Raw genomic sequence first — 8,643 nt, forward strand, 5'->3', positions numbered from 1 at the left:
GTTCACCACGATATATTAATACAGAAATTTGCCAACAATAGCCTTTCTCCTCCACTTATTACCCTTCTTTCTTCCTATCTGCAGAACCGCCGACAATATGTCGTGTATCAAGGCTGCAGATCAACCGAATTCGTGGCCAGTTCGGGAGTTCCACAGGGGTCGAACCTTGGTCCCTTGCTATATTTAATTTTTATAAACGATTTGCCAGAACTACTCACAAAATGTGAGACATTAATCTTTGCTGATGATGTTAAAATATACAAAAATATCGAAAACGCTGATGACTGTACAATATTACATGAAGAGCTGAATAACTTGCTTCAGTGGTGTGAAATTAATAAAGTCAGCCTAAACCTAAAGAAATGTAAACTTGTATCATTCACCCACAACAGACACCCTATTCAACATTCATACACTATTTCTAATGTGTTAGTACAAAGTGAGAATATAGTTACCGACCTAGGGGTCACTTTTGACCAAAAGTTAACATTCCAATCACATATTGCCCGCATTTTAAGCGAAGCTCACAGAAATTTGGGATTTATAATGAGAATGGGTCATCAATTTAGAAGAAAGGAAACATTTCTCTTGCTATATTATACGCTCGTCAGATCTAAACTCGAATATGCTTCTCTTGTTTGGAACCCGCAATTCAAGAAAGATATCGAAAAATTAGAAAAGCTTCAAAATAAATTTCTCAGATATCTACTATTTAAACTTGATGGTACATATCCAAAACTCACTCCTAGCAACATATTACGCGAAATCTTTAATATTCCGTCACTCGACGAAAGGAGGCAAACAAGTCAAATAACTTTTCTCTCCAAGCTTATCAATGGTAAAATAGATTCTTTTAATCTGTTGTCGAATTTAAATTTTTATGTGCCAAACTGTATGTTAAGGCCCAGAACTGATCTCTTTCAAATCCCCCTTGGAAGAACCAAAATGACCGAAGCTGAACCCATGAGGAGAATGTGCAAGTTATTTAATTCAGTTTCTAAGAATAATCCAAGCGTAGACCTATTTAAATGTAATTGTAACATAAGATCTAATCGCTGAATTTCTGTATGTTTTGTTTTGTTTTGTTCATTGAATTTTGGTTTTCATTCAGCTTGTAAGGTTATATCCAACAGTTTAGTTTCATTTATTATTGTATTGTCTCTGTGTTCCCTTTGCTTCTATAATCTAATAATTAATTTCTTCTCACAATTGTTTTTAAATGTAAAATGTATATTGCTTCATTCATATTTCTTGTTAATTTTCTTAGTTATGTTCTTGTTTATGTAATGGTGTCATCCCATATTGAACACTGTAATTGGGCATGCGCCTGTTGTGTTTCAATTAAAATAAATAAAATAAAATAAAATAAAATAAAATAAAATAAAGAGGTAGTTGCAGAAAATATCGTCTCAGCGTCAAGAATTGATGCATTGGTCAAATTATCGACATGAAACATTCAATAACATTTTGAAATGTATTGGAGAATGTATTAGATCGGTCCGAAATGCATTTTGGCTTAGTTCAGAGCAAGGTAAAAATCTTCCATGTAAGATCTTTGATTTTACCGGCGATTATACCACTAAAAACATGAATGTAATTTGAATATTTATAAGAATTATCCAATTTTTGTCCACTTCTCGGTTCGTTGAAATGGAGATTTCCCCTCCCCCATCGTTAATTCCAAACTGAATCATTCCGTTTCACACGGCGTGGACAATGAACACAATGGGATAGGTCTAAAACTTACGAAAATTTTCTGCCACCGGAAGGGTTTGAATCTACGACCATCAGATTGACAGTCCTGAACGGTAAACACTACCCTACAAGCTTTCGCTCCTGAAAGTAAGTAGAAGGAGCTGACCAATGTGAAATGTAGATGCAACTCTCCTCCTACATGTAATGTGCAAACAATACTTGTTTGTAACAAAGAAAACGAAGGTAGTACGACTCGGCGAAAACATTTAATGGAGAATTGCACATGATGAAAACTTTTCATTCGATATTTGCGGAGGTATCCTTGCATTGAACTCGAGTGGGAAAAGGGGTAAAATTAGTATGTCCTGAATTGCCACAAATATAAATATTAATTTCATTAATATTTGTCAATGTCTTTGAAGCAGTACACAATTATCGTTTGCGATGGTACAATTCAACATCCTTGGATGCAATGGTCTCTTCCATTGCATCGGCGGACAGTGGTCACTGCCAAAGAGGCACGGATATTAGGGTGCCGCTACCTTCAGGATTAAGAACTAATCCTTCAGTAGACACAACCAAATACCAATGAAACAATCACCACAGTCCGCCTCCAGCTAGCTAGTCGGTAGGGGTGGGACACCACTGAAGGTTTTCATTGCAAATAAAGATAATTACTTAAAACAAAAAAAAAGATTGGAAACAATTTTACTTGAGTTTAATGCTGATAAGAAGATAAGTAAATAAGAAAGTTTTTAGGTACACAAGTTCTAGTTATTTCTGATTGACATTTCCGAGGGGGAATGATTACTGAATCACCTGGGCTGGCGCACTGTTGTCTAATTTCGTTTTCTTACCCCTTTCATGGGTTCCTGGACGACACTGCCGTGGTGAAGCTCCTATTGTTGCGTCCTGTGGTGCTTTATCAAAACACCGGTTCTGCATTGGTCAAACCGATCCATTGGTGCATTTAGTTCCTTGCTCACACTTATGTATTTTATAACACTGTCCGCACAATAAACTTGTACTGAAAATAAACATAGCAACTTGGACGTCAACTTGTTTTTGTCACCTCACACACTTAGGTATCTTAACACTGTCCACCATAATATCTCTTACACTCGGTACTGCTTAGTGGTCACCGACGGATCTCGATGGTATTCGACACCTCCGTCTTTCACCGTACTCGAGCCAAAAACTGTTTCCACAAAATTTAGAATGTTATGGTTATGCCGAAATTGAGTTGACTTTTTGAATTCTATTGGTGGAAATTTGGAGGGAAAAGTTACAAGCAGCAAAGGGCAGTTTGCAGTGATGTCAAACCTCCTATGACTTCAGGCAATATATTCCCGCCACACCAAAGCAAAGTATCCAACCATATTATCATATTACTATAATTCTAGTGACACATCTTTGGAGTTTGCAACCAGTACAGGAGGATGCAGACCAGATGATCGGGACGTATAAAAGGGGTTATTGTGAGACAATGAGTTTTATGACTTGTGTCGCCAGAATGACTGGAGAGAGACACACAGTTGACAATAGCAGTGGCTGCCTCTGGGCCATTAGTGGAAAGATGAATAGAAGAGAGAGCTAGGTTAGCCGATAGTTGCCAGATTTAAGATATTCGCAAGAACGTTTAGTGTAAAGACATAGGGATTTCAGAAGTAAAGATGGCTGTGATGCGAGGCTAGACTCGGGGCGAATCCGTCATGGGCCATGTGTGGCGATTTAGGGTTTGCAAGGGGAAATCTTACAGCAATACTGGCAAGAAGTTGCTGCGAAATCAGAGAAATGCTGGAAAGATCTAGAAATATGAAGAAATGATAGAATTCTTGAATGATATTAGAAAATAATTAGAAATGAAGTATAGATATGAACAGTGGTGGAAAAGAACTGTTCCAAAGCCCCTTTTGAACTTAGAGAAGGAAAATCTGTCCGATTCTGAGTTCACTTTTTTTGAGTAAATATGTGAATAATGAAAATATAATTAATAATTGATAAGCTACACCAAATACATATTAACATAACTTGATTAACACAATATAAAATCGAAGACTAAATGTAAATAAGAGTAAATGGGATATAATAGATAATATAATACAATATGCAATAATATATTGAGTATAATTTAAGAAATATAATCCTTTCCTTTCTATGGGAAATGGTTGACAAAAAGGGAAAGTTTAGGACAGGTCCGTGGGTGTGTTTGTTTGGGTTCCCTGCTTCCTTGACCTTGACTGGGTCCCTTTATATTGTACTTGTAGGGGGTTGTCCTCGCGGCTGGGAATAATGGCAATCGGTAATCCTTGGAAATTCTTGTTTGGCGCCTTCACACGATGACACGTGTCACACGAGGCTAAAACTTTTCTTATGTGCCGAGCCATATTTTTCCAATAAAAGGATTTTCTCATCTCTGCGAACACTTTCGCACTTCCGAAATGACCACGAATGGTATGAATATACCAAATCAATTTCGAAATGATCGATTGGGGTACACACACTCTCCAATCATTTGCACCATTAGTCGTTCTTCTAAATACAATGTTATTTTCAATCTTATGAAGATTCTTGATTTTTCTCTCTTTAAGACTAAGTTTTCTGTTATCATCTTGCTTTAGAACGTGAATAATATTTCTCAACTTCTCGTCATCTTCCTGCAATTCGGTCATATTCTTCAATTCAGGGACAACCCTCGTATCAATGTCATAATCAATTGCTGCGATCACTTCTTCAGTGTCAATGGTCTCAGTGTGACATGCCGTCACTCCAGTGTCAGTATTAACCGGATTTCTACTTAAATAATCTGGCACAATATGTTGCTTCCCTGGCACATATTTAATGTCAAAACACAAATCTTGTATTTGTAAACACCATCTTTGTATTCTCTTGTTAGTGAAAGAACATTTCCACAAGTGTGTCAACACCTTGCAATCTGTTTCCACAATAAAATGTTTTCCTTCGAGGAAATGCCTTAATTTCTTGATTGCATAAATTAGGCTGAGCATCTCACGCTCTGTCGCAGCATATACTTTCTCAGTTGCGGTTAAAGTGCGTGAAATAAAAGCAATAACGTGTTGATTTCCATCTTCATCATTTTGATATAAACATGCCCCAACTCCATAGGATGACGAATCTACACTCAAATGAAATGTCTTGCCTTTCAGAGGATAATAAAGCATAACTGTGTTCAGGAATTTTTCCTTTATCTCTTCAAAGGCGGACTGCTGCAACGGACCCCACTTCCAACGAGTGTCCTTCTTCAGTAAAGCGCACAATGGAGCTTCTGACGATGACAACTGAGGCACGAATGCTCTATAAAATCCAACGAATCCTAGATATTTTCTTAACTCTTTCTGGTTTTTCGGTGGCTGTAGTTGTTGAATGGCTTCTATCCGTTCAGGTTGACATTTTATTCCTGACCCGGTTAAATTAAAACCTAAATAACTAATCTCCTTCTTTCCAAATGAACATTTTCTAAGCTTTACATGAAATCCTCCTCTTTTCAATCTCTCCAGAATGGCTTCTATTCTTGACAAAAGTTCATCATAAGTGTCGGCACTACACAGTAAATCATCGACGTAAACAGATGTGTATGAGAGAACTTCGCTCCCCAAAACCTGTTCTACGCAGCGTGCGCAAGCACTCGAGGAATTTAACATTCCGTACGGAATCTTGTTAAAAACAAAAGTTTTCCCTCTATAAACGAAAGCCATGTATTTCTTACTCTCCTCGTGCAGTGGAATAGATAGAAAACATTGTGACAAATCAAGCGTGGCAAAATAAGTTGCACCTTGGTGTCGATATAATATATCTTCAATTGATTCACACCTCTCTGCATCTCGTTCAATGAATCGGTTCGCTAAGCGGAGGTCGAGACATACTCTAGGTGTATTATCATTCTTCTTTACAATCAATAAGGGTGAGGTGTGGGCGGAATATCCTCGTTTAATGACACCTTGCTCCAGCATAGTAGTTATTTCTCTATCCATTATTTCCTTATAAGCCAAAGGAATGTAATTTGTTTTCGCCTGAAATTCTTTTATATTCTTCACTTTAATTTTATATTCATATTTCTTCACGTCTCCTGGAAAATCTGACATCACGTCCTGATAATTCAACAGCAATTTCAGTAGTTTACCTTGTTGTGTTTTATCCAAATCTTCTTGTTTACAAACAATGTTTTTAATTTCTTCCTCGGAATAATATTCCGTGCGCGTAGGCAACTTTAGAGCTTCCTTATTTATTGTTTGGCAAGCGTTTATGTTGACGTCATCACAATATGGTTCTAATGAATGATTAATATGATCCGCATCATTTATTGGCAAAAGAGGTTCTTGAATCATGCATGTAACAATACGTGGCTGAATGGAAACATCGCTCTTGCGAAATGGAACTGCACATTTCTCATCTTGATTCGTGAAATTCAAAAGTCCCTTTTCGAAATCAATATTGGCTTGATATTCATGAAAGAAATCAGCTCCGATTATAACTTCAAATCTCAAGTGCGGAACAACTAAGAATGGATGAATAATAACAGTGTTGCCAAGTCTAACTTCACCAAGAATTTGTTGTTTAATTCGCACTGGCTTTTCTTTCGTGGCTGTCCTAATAATAAGATTAGATACGCCGATAACCGATGTTTGAGGTTCATTTTCTTGTATCCTTTGTAACATAAGGTGTGATATAGCTGATGACGTAGATCCTGTGTCTAATAAACAAATGCTTTCGGTATTATTAACCGTACAATTGGTCTCAGGCAAAGCACGAATCTTCGTAATTAAAGATGGGTACATTTTTCCTCCATCTTCCCAGAATTCGTCTTCGAGAGCTCCTATCGCTCTATCTAAAGTTTTTTGTGACGTTGCTCCACTGTCGGCATTCGTCGTCATTTTATTCATTGTTACATCAATAACTCCTGAGAGGGCCATGGGCACGTTGTTATCATCGTCGGCTACTTCACCATGCTCATTGTTGCCAGATCCACCATATTTTCTTGGTTCGTCCATTTTCATTCCATTATTGTTATTATTAACATGTGAACGAAGTTCCTTTTGTGAAATTGATTGTTCCATCCATATGTTCGCATTGTTGCCATTTAGTAATCTATTGTGAATTTCCTTCTCTCCCCCGTCTAATTGCGAGGAAGAGAGCCTGTGGCGTTTCCCTGATTGGCACGTGTTACATTAGCTTGACGTTGCTCGTTTCTTCCTTCTTGGTTGGCGCTTGCTTCATTGTTGTTCGAAAAGTGCTGATATTCATTCCTGTTGTCGTTGTATTGGCGGTTATACCTTGGAATATATTCATTCCGTGCTTGGCGACGTCCTACATTTATTCTATCCTCCCGTGGACGTTCAGTCATCACCTGAGCTGCGTTTACGGCATGCATCTGGCCACGCCTACCATGAGTATTGTTCTGAGGTTGGTTTCTGTTGTTCCTGTTCATTGTTACATTTCTTTCCTCATCAATCATACTGAATTCCTTCAATATCGATATAAGCTCAGATAACGTCTTCGGCTTCGCAGCAGTGATGTTTCTTTGCAGACCAGGATGAAAATGTCTGGCTAATGTTCTGATAAGTTCATCTTCTGGCAACGGTGGATTTAAGACAGTGTTTAATTTTGCCATTCTCACTACATACTGGACGTAAGACTCAGATTTCTTCGAATCGTACTTGGATGTATACAATGTAAGCTTGATGTTAGTTAATTGGTGGTCTGAGAGATATTCATTCAGAAATAAAGCCTTAAAATCGTCAAAAGACTGAATGGTTCCTTCAAACACTTCAAAGAACGTTAACGCCTGACCCCCTAACGTCTGACGTAACACCTTGGTATATAGCCTCCTTGGAATGTTCATAATTGACAAGTATTCCTCCAAGTTTCTTAGATACGCATGCACATTAATCTCGGCATTTTCTCCATCAAAATATGGTAATTGTATCAATTTACTATCTAACAGTTGTTTGGCAACAGCGCAACTTATCTGGTCATTACTTTCCGAATTAGTTGGGACATCAAATGCATTCTGAGCTACATTTCCGAAATTGTCATCAAACGTTTGTTCACTATTAGTGCCATTAGAATTTTGACTGCGTAACTCCGTAACCTGCTGCTCCAAACTTCTCACGTCGCGGTTAACCTTATTTTCTACATTCCTCACTTCTTGTTGAATTTTCTTGTTTAAATTTGTACTTAATTCCTGTAATTCCTTACGAACTTGAATTGATAATTGCTGAGGCGAATTCTGAATTTCTCGCAAGTCATTGTCTAAACTGTTCATTTGTTGCCTAATTTCATTAATAGATTCATTATTTATCCTAATTTCGGATTGCAGCGTTTCATTTTGCCCTGAAATTTCTAATAAGTCCTTTTGTACTGATCGTGAGTGATCACTGAACTGATTTTCATAACGTTCATACCGCGTGGATACATCTTGCGCAATATTTTTCTCAAAATCAGTGACGCGAACGTTGACTTGTGTTTCTACTCGCGTAATCCTCTCTGTTATTGACGAAATATCTCGCGCCGTTTCTTCTCTAGCGTCTTCAATGTCGGTTTTCAAAGCTGAAATATTTTGAGCGGTTTCTTTACGTAAGCCTTCTACATTTTGATTATTTTCCTCCCTTACGTTGTCAATCCTAACCTCTAAATTTGACCTGTTCGTTGCCATTTCTTCCCTGAGCGCTTGTATACTAATAGCATGCTCTTTACGCAAATTGCTAATATTGGCATTTATTTGCTCATTTTGAATCTGAATTATCTGGGTTAAACGTATAAACATATCCTCAATAGTGGTCGGCGGCTGTTCAAGATTTATGACCTGTGAGAGACTGACATTTTCCGACGGAGACCCAACATCTGTAAGCACAGAAATTTGCTGCACGGCGTTTTCATTTTCAGCGCCTTCCATTTCGAGGTTCCCTGCTGAGCTTGTGGCATGCAAAC

Source organism: Lepisma saccharinum, chromosome 1 (genome assembly GCF_977018435.1).
Source record: "Lepisma saccharinum chromosome 1, izLepSacc3.1, whole genome shotgun sequence".
NCBI classification, from domain to species: domain Eukaryota; kingdom Metazoa; phylum Arthropoda; class Insecta; order Zygentoma; family Lepismatidae; genus Lepisma; species Lepisma saccharinum.